At 40.5% G+C, this 13,252-nt stretch overlaps 1 long non-coding RNA gene across 1 annotated transcript in view; it reads right to left on the bottom strand.

The window, feature by feature from the left end:
* Positions 1–13,032, bottom strand: part of LOC142876395 (uncharacterized) — a 41,366-nt gene extending 28,334 nt beyond the window's left edge. Inside the window, exon 1 of the long non-coding RNA XR_012923294.1 lies at positions 12,981–13,032. This is a non-coding gene — a long non-coding RNA (uncharacterized LOC142876395). The remainder of the gene's footprint in view (positions 1–12,980) is intronic.
* Between the last annotated feature and the right edge of the window lie 220 nt (positions 13,033–13,252).

Here is a 13,252-nt window from a genome sequence, read left to right as displayed (position 1 = left end):
GGTTCTGAGCAAAGACTAAGGTTTTTAAAAGTTCAGTCCATCACTGGAGTCCATCTAAGGATTGGATTGGTGACTGGACACTCTGACCCTTCCCTCTGTCTCCACTGCTGTCCGCGTCCCCAGTCCACCGTCATATCTTAACTGTGCAACTGCAAATACCCCCTGACTCATCCCCCTGCCTCCCACTTGCCCCTTTACCATTCATTCTCCAGACAGGAGCTAGGAAAAACATTCATTTATTCATTCAATAAATATTTATCGAGCACTTGGTATGTGCTAGACACTATTTAAAATGAAGATAAATCAGTGAAGATACATCAGTGATACATCCCCTGCCTTCCAGTGGGGGAAGCAGAAAATAAACAACATAAATTGGTAAAATATATAACAGATGAAATGGTGTAAGTGCTCAAAAGCAAGCAAGCAAGCCAAGGGTATGCATGAAGTGTCAGCGGTGGAGCAGTCAGGGTGGCCAGGGGAGGCTGCACTCAGAAAGCCATTATTTGAATAAAGACCAAAAGGAAGCGAGGAACTGAGCCGTGATGATATTTGGGGATGAGAATTCCGAGCAGAGGGAAGAGCAGGACCAAAAGCCTGGAGGCAGGAGCATTTCGAGCCACAGAGAGAAGGCCTATGTGGCTGGAAAAGAACCAAGAAGGGAGACCAGCAGGAGGTGAGGACACTAGATGACAGGTGGCCAGATAACCACAGGCCTCAGAGGTCACCATAAGGCCCCGGGGGTCGACCTGGGGGAGGTGGGAAGCTATTGCAAGGCTTTAAGCAAGGTGGCAGAATCTGTCTTACGTTCTAACAGGAGCCCCTGACTGCCGTGAGAATGTCCCAAAGGGGAGCCAGGCGGAAGCAGGTGGCGGTTGGGAGGTTATGGCAACAATCCAGGTGAGAGATGAAGTTGCTTGGATTATGACAGTGACAATTTGGGGGTGGGATATTTGATATGTAAATCTGATGGTGTCACACCCTGTTTAATTCCCTGCAAGGGGAATTGATCTCAGGACACATGAAGGAAAGTCTGAACTCCTCCCCAGGAGGAGGCTCTAGGTGATCTAGGTCTTGCCTCCCTTTCCGACCTCACCCCACACTGTTCCGCCTCTAGCGTATGCCCTCCCTGCTCCCTCTCCTCTGCGATACCTTTCATAGGGCTGGCTCCTTCCGTCCCTCAGGTCTCAGCTAGTGTCCCTTCTCAGGACTTTGAGAGCAGGACTGTGGGCATCTTGTTCAATGTTGTACCCCCACCTCCTTACCTAGACAGCACATGGCATGTGGCAGGCACTCAGTGAGGACCTGTTAACTAAACAGACTTGAGGCTGGGCATGGTGGTCACACCTGTAATCCTAGCACTCCGGGAAACTGAGGTGGGAGGATCACTTGAGCCCCGGAGTTTAATATCAGCCTGGGCGACATAGCAAGACCCAGTCTCCACAAAAAGATAGAAAAATTAGCCTGGTGTGGTGGTGCACACCTGTAGTGCCAGCTACTCAGGAGGCTGAGTCAGGAGGATCACTTGAGCCCAGAAGTTTGAGGTTGCTGTGAGCTATGATCACACCACTGAACTCCAGCCTGGGTGAGACTCTGTCTCAGAAAATTAATTAATTAACAAACAAACAAACTGAAGTAGGATAACTTTATTTCCCCAAAAATTTTCCCTCAAAAAACACCACCGCCACTACTACTACTAAGGAGCAAATGATACCATTGACAATGCTTTCGTAGGAAACAGGACACACCTGTATACACTACACCACTCTGAATTGGTGAAATGCAAACTCACTGGGGGCGTAATGACTGCCAAGTGACCTCTGGGCGCCACACCAGCTATGCCTCTTTGACTTACTTCAGAAGGAGCATTATCCCTCCCACCCCCACGCCCCCACCCCTAAAGGCTAATCCCTCCTCTAGGGCTCTAAGTGCATCTCTCCAGCCCTACCCCCTATTCCGGGATTTTTGATTTTCTTCAAATAGTTATTATTCTTTCTCTTATGTCTCCATTCTCTCTAACTACTGATCATGCCCTTCAACCTTAGCCTCAAATCAATCTCCCCCTAAGGTATTCTTTAGATGGCTATTCTCACTGTTACAGTTGATTTACTATTGCAGTTAATCAACTGCTACAGTTAATAATTCTCCATATTAAACTTTCCTCATTCATTTTCCAGGTGGTTTCTTTCATGATTGAAGTCTGGTTGATATAATATCCCTTTTGTAGAGCGCACTCTCCCCATCCTTGATTTCCCCATACTCTCACTGGCCAATTCGTACCCATTCTTTGTTCAGCTTTCACTTCTTACCGTGCATCTCCCCCGACTTACCACCCTCCCCGTGACAGGATTCTCTAGGCCCTCTGTGTTCCTCCCTAATGTGGCACTAAACATTACATTTGCATCCCTCTCTGAATCCAGGATGGTCACTTCTGTTATTTCCTCATTGAAGCTCACAATGCCTAGAATAGACGGTTTCCAATACGTGCTTATGTTTTAATGTTATGGCCTCCTTGCTGCAATTTTCCCAGATCATAGACCTCTAGTAGACACAGGCAGGTCAGCCTCAACACACTTGAGCCTCATATCTAATCTCAGTTTAATTACAGTTTTTGTGGTGTACGGCATCAGCATATTTTTCCTTCCTAAGTAATAAAGATGGAAACCCAGGTGTTGCAGATGGAAGAGAAAGAAACAAGGAAAATTGATCATTTATATTTGAAGTTCAGAAGATATGAAAGAATCGGGTCCATATGTAGAGCACAAGAAGCTTCATATTCATGGAGATAATAAGACTGGACAAAGTTATTACGATGACTAGATACAGGAGAGGGGAACAGATTGAGGTGGATAAAGCAAAGGAACAAGAGAAAATATTAAGAAACAAAAACTTTATATGTCCATATTAGGTAATTCCTAATAAATGTGGGTAATAGGATTTGAGGAAAAAATAAGTATGTTATATACTCATAAATTATTAGCAATCATGTCAACTTTTAATAAAAACAGCCCATCTTGTCTGAGTTTTACTTGTTTTTCATCTGAATCATACCATTATTCACTATTAAATCCTTCTGAGCCTGAGCAAGAGCAAGATCCCATCTCTAAAAAAAATAGAAAAATTATCCAGGCATGGTGGCACATGCCCGTAGCCCCAGCTACTTGGGAGGCTGAGGCAGGAGGATTGATTGAGCCCAGGAGTTTGAGGTTGCAGTGAGCTATGATGATGCCACTGCCCTCCGGCCTGTAATACAAAGCGAGACCCTGTCTTGAGAAAAAAATTGTTAAATCTTTGTGGTGAAATTTCCACCATCCAATTTCTGCCTACTATTAAGTATTTGCTAGAAATTGCTAACTTTTTCTCCTTTTACAAAATCGTAGCTTCAAAAATTCTTCACTAATTGTCAAATGAATACACAAATTTAAAACAATAATCTCTTACACATTACAATAGAAAAAGTATACCATCACAATAAGCAAGTGTAAAATCTTATATAAAATATATCAAGAAGTGTGCAGGATTTACATAAGGGAAAAAATACCAAAAGCTAATAAGGGACATAGAAAAAAGAGTTAAATTGAAAGCATAACATTTATCTGAATAGGCTCATTAAAAAGATTGATTCTCAGTTAATATTAATTCTGTTAACCCAATTACAATCAAAATCTCACTACCAATCCTTTTTAACTTGGCACAGTGATTAAAAATTTCCTTCAAATAGTGCAGAGGTAAAGATTGCCAAGGGAATATTTAGCAGGAAAGATAAGGAGAACTTTGGAACTGCAATGAATATTAAAATAGATTTCTAATTTAAAAAGTTAAAATAGTGGAGCACTGTTGCCAGAAGCAGATCATTCAACAGAACACAATAAAAAATCAGAAACAGACAAAAAAAAATACTAAAGAATTTAAGGTAAGATAAAGTAGTATTTTAAGCTAATGAGGAAAGATGGGGTTTTTTAGACAAGTGAATAGCCATTAAAGAAAAAAGTTCTGAAATGTATACCATGTAAAAATAAAACATAATCCTATAGCTGGGCTAAAGGGGAGGGAAGGAGGCAAGCAGAAATGCACGTTCATTTCTTCTGAAGAATATGCATTGGTTTTTCCACAGAAGTTTGTGCTTGTTGACACATGTTGCCACACTCTCCAAAATCATGAAAACAACCTTGGGCTGTTGCATCCACTAAATTCCCACGGAGGCTAGCTGGGGCCCAGATGGAAGGGAAGAGGAATAAACTCTGAATACAGAGATTTAAAGAGAGTTTCTTTTTATTTTTTTTTTACTCTCAACGTTTATTTAATATCAAGCATGAGGAGACGTGCAGAACTTAACACTGCAGAGTATTTCAACACTTGAGTTAGAATATTTCAAGCACTTGTAATTGGCTGCCCTTTGTATGCAGGCTGGCAAGAGGGAAAAAGAAAACTAGCATACAGCTGCAAGAAAAATAACTTAATCCTATAGACACCTTTAAAATGAAAGGTGAGACTTCATGTTAAAAGAATAGATTAAAATATTTAGTAAACCTATTTTTTATTTAATACTAGTTAATCCAAGTTATTTTCCCTTCTTTTTCTATTTTTTTCAGAGTGGAGATAACAAAATTTTGCATGTCTTTTTTTCCTGCCAAGGTTGATGTTTCACCACAGTAGTTTTAGTTTCCATCCATTCTTATTTTAAGCATTTTGATTTTAAAAAAGGATCATTCATAGAAAATCACTTTGAACACTATACAGGACTGATGGCAATCAGCTATTTCATGACATCAGACATTGTAATCAGTATCTGCTAATGGCAGGTCTGCACAAACACGCACTTCGTGGTGTGCCCCCGGTTAAGGTGCCTTGTGTCGGTTCACTCCCCTTGCACATAGGAATTTTAAGTCTCCTGAGTCTGTGTCCATAATCATAGTAATCAGCATTATTTGGGGCTGAGGAGCTATAACTGTTATCATAGGAATCATAACTCTTCATCATTAGTACTATATCCATCATCATAGTCATGCTGTCCATATTTCTCTTCTGTTGGGGGTGGTGGTGATCTAGACCCAGCTGGGAGGACTCCTCTTGCTCTAGGAGTGAGGAGTCCTTTACCCCGACTCACTGGCCCAGGGGTGGAAAGGATTCTCCTAGGAGTCGGCATCCCTCTTGGTACAGCAACTCCAACAGGCTGGGCTGTGACTGCTGCCCATTCCCTGGTTAGTCTGGGGTTGGTAGACCTCTTGTATATGAGGTGCTTTTCCCTGGAACTGTTACAGCATCTGCATTTTCTGAACCACCTTTCCAATATGTTAATTCCTGGAGCTGTAGATGCCCCATCTCGTCATTATAGACAGGGATGAGGAACTTTCCGACTTCTCTCTAAACATGCCCCAAGCAGGCATAAGCCTCTGCAAGTTGACAAACACTTCAATGAGAGGAAGATCATCCTGGAGGTGGACGTACTTTGCTTCTCCACTTTCCCTCAATCGTTCTGCCTTTGCCTTTCTCTCATGGAAACTCTTCCAAGGATGGACGTTCTGTCGAGTTTTCTTCTTGTAAAGGCTTCACAGACTTCCCTCGTGGACCCAAAAGTTTCTGCACAAACGAACTTAGGGACCTGCTTTACAGGAGTTAACGCGTGCTGTCCCCGTTTCACGTTCTTGTTCATCACCCCACCCGCCTACCAGCGTCTCCTTTCTGACACCAGCGACAGGGCGGCTTCACGGCCGGCTGCAGGCAGGCTTCTCAGCGGCCAGGCGGCAGGCGCTCCGCGTGGTCGCTGGCCGCCGGGCACAGGCGGGAGGAGCCCGGCCGCGGTGGCCCGGCAGCCCCAGCGTGGCCCCCGGGCAGATGCTGCAGCGGCGGCCCGGCCGGGCGGTCAGGAAGCGGGAACCGGCCCTCAGCGCGGCCTGGCGCGGCCGAGCGCCCAGCACCGGCGCCCCCTGCGCGATGGAGGCGGGGCGAGGAGGAGCCGGCCCGGCCGGAGCGCCAAGCCAGGCCGCCAGCCCGCAGGCCGGGCGGGCATCGTGCTAGGGGACCCCCAAGCAGCCCCGGGGGAGCCGGCAACCCGTGCAGGCGCCCAAGCTGCGCTGCCTGAGGCGCATCCACCCGGCAGTGGGCGTAGAGATCCCGACTCCTCAGCTAGCACGAGAGAGCGGCCCGGACGGCTGTTTTTTCCGTTGCCATCGGTGAGCATGCGCAGTGGTGCTTAGCGGCTTGGCCTGGCGCCCCTGGCGGTTAACTTGGGGTAGGAGACTGGAAGCTGCGGTTTTTTATTGGAGCTTGTGGCCAGACCTGATTTCTTGCCTGGATTGGGCTGGGAGGCGGACAAAGGCGGGTTGGGAGGGGGAGCAGAGTAGCTGAGGTGTCCAGAGTCCACAGCCAGCGTCATGAAGAACTTCTTTGCCTTCGGGAGGAAGGAGGGCAAGGGCGAGTCGTCCTCCTTTGACAGCATGTGGAAGACCCTGGTGGGTGCCACGGATGAGGTTCCTCAGAAGGCCTACTCGAAGACCTGGTACAAGACCCACCCGGCAGACCTCAAGCCGATCCACAGAGCTGCCTGCCAGGGTGATGTGGAGAAAGTGAAGCGTTTGCTTTCGGAGGAACCCTGGATCCTGAATGATAAAGATTTTGTGCGCAGGTAATAGGAACTACCTGCCAGGCTGGGGTCCAGAAGGGTGTGGGGGAAACGCTCTTTCCTAGACTGGGCCTCATGGCCCTCCTGTCTCTGAGGGGCCTGGGTTCTCCTCCCTCCACAGGCCCCACAGCACTTGTAGGGGACCCCGCTCGGGCCATCTTTATGAGCAGCAACACAAAAACAAAACTTTTGCTGGTTTTCATTCCCCCTTTAGAGCTGTTTAACAACAATTTTCAAGTGATTTAAGGAACAAAATTAAGTATATGTAATGTTTAATTTTTAGTGTACACATTTTAAAACATGTTATGTACATTATAGAAAGGTGCTTAAGGAGAAAAATAATTCCCATATTATATTGACTTCTGGGCAAAAAAAATCTACATAAGCCAAATAAAAATATGAAGGTTTTAAAATTTTTGAGTGACACATGCTGTCTGCCTTTTACTATTGTGATGATATTAAGAAATTTGGAAATGCAGTGAGCAAAGCCTTACCCTTCTGGATATGAAAGGATGCTATTTCCATAGTTTGATCATTTACTAACTGTTGAAGAGAAAAAGTGAAGGGAACAGAATAGAAAATCCAGAAACACCAAAAAATATATGTAAGAATTTAGAACTTGATAATGGTGACATTTTGTAGTAGAAGGCAAAGGTGAATTATTGGTAAATGAAATGTCTGTTACCTTTTTTGAGAAACATAGCTAGATTTTTATGTCACAAAAATAAGTTCCTGAAGGAATAGAAATCACAAATTTTAAAAATAGAAAATGAGAAAAGTACCAGAAAAAAACACAAATGCCTATTCATACAGATATTTTTATGTTGATAAAGACCTTCCTGAGAATGACCTAACAAGCAAGCACTGATTGTGAAGGTTGATTTGGCGGAAAAAAAAAAATGTAAACCCTCCATATGTCAGAAAGAAATTAACAAAATGAAAGACAACATATTAGCCACACACACACAAACAAACGTGTATATCAGCTGAAAAATGTATGATAATAAAAATAGTATGTTAATTATACATAGAATTTTTTCAAATCAACAAGAAAAAACCTGAACTTTAATTTAAAATTGGGCAAAATACTGTTTTGTAGATCTGCAATTGACCTATGCATATAGGATAAAATATTTAGTGTTACTTGTAAGAAAAGGCATTTGATTTATCCACAAAGTGTATCATTCCATTTTATAAAAATAATATTTCCTAAGCAGGAAATATTGAGAGATAGATGCAATTTGTTTTTCTCTTCACTTTTTAAAATAGCAATGTACTAAGAAGAATCCATATAATGGATTTTATATGTAAGTTCCAGTGCATCCAAGGGTAAAACAATATATGACCATTGAATGTGGGCATAGATACAGATGTATGTTGACATGTGAGAAGTATTTAGTATATCAATTGAGAGAAAATGTCAGTTCTGATTATTAAAATATCAGTACACACAATCACCCTATGGTCTTGCCCTCACCAAAAGTACTTAAAAATGTGATATAATTTGTTAATTCTGGGCATTTGTATTATAAGGGAAATGTTTTCCTTTTTCTCTTCTGTGATTTCTGCAATGAGCATGTATAAAAATTCTAGTGAAAGTTTATTATTAATGAAATGATCCCTAGAAAGAGCCAAAATATGAATCTTGCACAGATAGAAATAATTTCTTACTTCCTATTTTGTGTGTGTGTGGATTGGAATCTTCGGCCAACTTTAAGCCTCTTCAGAGGTAAAGGGAATCTTTTCATGTGTGCTTGTAAATTTTATTATGTACACATTTTATCATAGACATATGTTTTTGTTATATATAGATTTATTACATATATGCCAACTATTATATAAGAATCATTTTATTTTAGTTGTACTCTTATGAAAATGAAAAATAGCAAATAGAGGTGGTCATTTCAATATTTATTTTGAAAAAATGAGCCATAACCATTTATTTGAAACCTGAGTTTGCTTTTCATTGCAGGTTTTTGAAAATCAAAGTAAGAACTATTAATACTTTGTTTTAAAAACATTTCATTGTTCTTTCAGGCTTCTTTTTCTATAATACTGTTAAGAAGTGAAATTTATTTAAATGCTAATCATGTGACTAGAACTGCCACAGACCTGTTGTATATGCCATATTTCACTTATTGTGGGGCACCATGGATTGTGTGATGACCCATTATTTTACTTATTAATAAGAGAATATTTAAAATGTTACCCAATATGTCTGAAATAAATCATGAATGACAAGTGGCATTCCAATGTCAGAGATGTTAAAATGTAAGAAAAGGAGTATCTTAGAATCTTTGAACTGTAATGTTATCTCTAATCTTTAAAACCAACCACAAAGTAGGTATAGTTGTATCATTTACTGAATTTTTGTCTTGTCTTTGATAAATAGTAATAGAAATAATGATAATATCTAACAATCATTGAGCTGCTATTTGCACTAAGAACTGCTCTAAATACTTTGTGTAGATTCACATTTAAGCATCACCATGGTGTCCTGTGTGATAGCTGCTATTTTCATCCCCATTTTATTGATGAGGAAATTGAGATATAGAAAGGCTAGTAAGTGACAACCTTAAGTAGGATTCAAACCCAACTTGCCCTGAATCCAAAGGCCAAGCTTATTGTGTACAAACAGGCTGCTCTTTCATTAATTAATGAGGAATAAGAACTAATAAGCATTACACTTTCTTCACAAGAAGATCAAATATTTGTTTTGAAGGCAGAAGTATCACATCCGATTTATTGTTTACAATTATGTGAATCATTGTATGTTTTGAGATAGTGCACTACAATTTCCTAACAAGTCCTCTCACTTTCATAGGACTGCTCTACATTTGGCCTGTGCCAATGGCCATGCAGAAGTGGTAAGACTCCTGGTAGACAACAAGTGCCAACTTAACAGGCATGACAACAAAAAGAGGACAGCTCTGATAAAGGTATGTAGCAGCCAGCTGTTTAAGCATGCGATGGGTTGGATTTAAATACATAGAATAAAAATGAATGTAACTCCTTTAAGTATGACTCATTGGTGAAATCTGTGGAAAGTTTATTTTGAATTCCTAGAACTTGCTGTCTGTTTCTTGGTCTAATACTGACAGGCCGTCCAATGCCAGGAGGAGGAATGTGTGACTGTTCTGCTGGAAGATGGTGCCGATCCAAACGTTCACGATCTCTATGGCAACACTGCTCTTCACTATGCTGCCTATCACCAGAACATAGCAATAGCAGAAAAACTGCTTTCACACGGTGCATTTATTGACCCAAAAAACAAGGTATAGATCAACTTTATTTTGAAAATATTTGAAATGCATTTGTCTTAACATTGACATATGTAACTGTCAATTTTCCATATGTGGGATCTCAATCAAGCATTCCCTGAATGAACATATTTTAAAATAACTTAATCGTCTAAGATTTTACTTTAAATATTGATACTTTTTAAGAAGCACTAGGGAGTATAGCTTTCCTCTATGCACTTTTGGTCAACATTTGTGACAACACTTAATTTAAATGTAAAACTTGTTTATTCAAGAGTTGTTTTTTTCCAACCCAAGTGTTTTTTTCTAATTAGTGTAAAACTACACAGGAAAGCCAAATTTGCCCTGGCAATAGGCTTTGTCTTAAAACTCAAAACTAAAGAATTTTATGATAAATGGAAGTCTAGCTTCTATTGATAAGTTCTTTAAAAAGTGATTGATATGAAAGTGATTTCTCTCTCAGTGGCAAGGGTTAAGGGGAACAAATGGAAAGGGAAAAGGAGATCAGTCATAAACATGAAGGCCTGTTTGGAAATTGAGGGAAAATACCAAGAAGACATTTTGTGTGTGTGTTTGTGCGTTGGCTTTCAGTATACATGCTTAGACCAGGTAATGCTTGGTTTTGAGAATAATAATTCTCTTTTTGTGAAAGAGAGTTGATGACTTGTAAACTTGCCTAGAGATCAGTTTTAGGAGGTCACTGGGGAAGCCAGATTGATAGTGAAGAGGTGTTGCTAAAGGGGGGAAGCCTCAGAAGAGGGAAGAATGAATAATTAGCTGAGTCATTGTCCTATTCTTGCAGAAACAGCCACTTAGATAAGAGTCTACTGGAGTGTCTTGATGGGGAGATGGGAGTTAAGGAGATTATAAATAGCAAAATCCAGTTGCATTTTGAGTTTATTAGTCCCTACTCTACCTGCATGCAGGAGTGCTCTCTCTTACTCTTTCCTCTTTTTAGCCAAATCCCCAAATGATAATTGGAATTGGCCATTTGAGTGAGAAATGACACTGAAGTGGTTGTCTGCTGCAATAGTTCTCAGCTAGAATTGTGCATCACAGTGACTTGTGGAAATTAAAAAGAAAAATCTTCAGGTCTAGGCTCTCCTGTAAAGATTTTGATTTAGTAAACCTAATAATGCCTGGACAGGTTTATTTAAAAATATTTCCTCAAAGCCAGGCACAGTGGCACGTGTCTGTACTCCCAGCCACATGGGAGGCTGAGGTGGGAGGATCATGTGAGCCCAGGAGTTCAAGTTCAGTATGGGCTACATTGTGAGACCCTTTCTCTAACCAGGAAGGAATTGTTTTTTCCTCAAGATTCTGATACAATTTTGGTTTAAAATAACTGAATATATAAATGTAAAGTATAAATTCTCATATTTCAAAACCTAAGAATCTCTAGAAGAGTTAGAGTTGATAGGTGCTACTTCCTTCAAATCTCTCCTTTCCACTAATATTATATTAGCCTGACATTTATCTTTCTCTTTACTGACATCTTCTGTGGCATGGAAGTTAAAAGGAATATTATTATCAATATCTGTCAGCTTATAGAATAACACCTTTTTCCTTCCAACTATCAATCATTAACTGCTATCCGGAGGGTCTTTAGAAATTTCCTTATGGGCAATCTTTCAGTAAGTAGAGGTATGGACTCTTTCAGGATTTTGTGTCTCTGCAAATTCAGGTGATTAGGTCATCAAATGTTTACTACAAGCAGGATTTTCTCAATGAGCATAGTAGCAAATTCTGAACTTTTCTTTCAGTTGTGGCTGGATTATGGACTGAGTATGTCTGTTACATTACTAGGGCTTGGGTATAATCAAGATGGAAGTTTTAAACATGCAATCATAAAGTTTGTTAGAATACAGACAGGAATTCTTGTAATGTTTTAGTTTCAACAGTCCTATGAACTAATTAACCATTTGAGTAACAATCTGGGAAAATAAAATACCAATAGATTGTAAATGAGTAGTTTATTTATTGTGAGTCTTAGTAGCAATTTTTATTACATGTTAGGCCTGATATTTTGGTAAAACCTATGATGGTAAAGAAAGGAAAGCCTTTACCTACAAGTACTTGCTTTATGCACAACCATTTGGAACATCCATAGCAAATGTTAAAAACACAAGGGCTGTAGTCTAAATGGGGCCTGTAGGTAGGTTGAGTTTGCCTCCATAAATTGAGTTATGTGTAAAATTTAGGGGACTTGCAGAAACCTGAATTTCAGGCTATTCCTAATGAATCAAATCTGGTGTCCCTGAAGCCCATGTTTCCATGTGGTAAGCTGTACAGAGGCTGCCCCTTGGAGGGGGTGTATGTTCTCCTGTCTGCTCCTGTGCCCCCCAGGTACTTCTCTTTCTCAGGTCACCTACTTTGTCTCCGTAAGTATTTGAGTGTATAAGTCCTGTTTTATAGTACATTTTGATTAAGATTTGAAAGTTTTTATGAGAGTTTATGCTTGTTCATACTATATAGTGTATACTATATGTTAGTCCTTTAGTAATGGGGTTGAATGTTAGAATTTAGAAGTTTTCTTAAAAAACTCTTTTCTTTATGTATATCATAAATATTCACCCTCCCATTAGAATGCCTCTAAGCCTTTTTAGGTTAAGCGTGGTTATAGCTGAATAGGTTATGCATGTTGCAGACCACATCATATCTTTCTCCTGAGCATCGTGTCATCAAAGTATGGGTGATTTAGGGGCTCTCATTTTGCTAGAAATAATCCATATAGGTTTGTATTAGAACTTCAGTTAATAAACCATTATATACATATTTCTAATTCATATTTATAATTTTCCTAAGATAGAAAATTTTTTTAGGAGTGTTGAAAAGATGTATATTTATTCACTTAGAGGTATTAAGTAAACAACATAATGTGAAATAAGTTAGGAGGGAAAGTATATTCCAAAATGTTAAAAGTGATCATCTCTAGGCAATATAAAAATATGCAAAATATTAATGAAGTTCACCAATTGGAGGAGCTTATTAGATACACATTCCTGGGCCTCTACACTCAGAGACTCTCATTCAGACTTCCCCCTAAGCCCCAACCACACACATCTACCCAGGTTAATTTTGATGCGTAGCGTGGTCCCTACCATTCTGGGAGGCCTTTGAAAATCAGATGTAAAGTATGACTCCTCTCTCCTGAAAAATAAATGGACACACCAAATCTTAGATACAATTTGGGAGTGGTCCACAGCTCCTGCTAAGTGGTAGATACTCCTAACGTAGAAGGAGAGATCTGCCCCTTCTCATTTTCCTCTCTCGTTCCCATCTTTCCTCAGAAGAGCCCTTTGTTCCCAGCTCCCTAAGGCTGAGACCCTCTGCCAGGCAGCACGGGCCCCTGGGCAGTCACCAGGTCACAGCA

Source organism: Microcebus murinus, chromosome 15 (genome assembly GCF_040939455.1).
Source record: "Microcebus murinus isolate Inina chromosome 15, M.murinus_Inina_mat1.0, whole genome shotgun sequence".
Taxonomy (NCBI): Eukaryota; Metazoa; Chordata; class Mammalia; order Primates; family Cheirogaleidae; genus Microcebus; species Microcebus murinus.
This window is presented reverse-complemented; position numbering and strand designations above follow the sequence as displayed.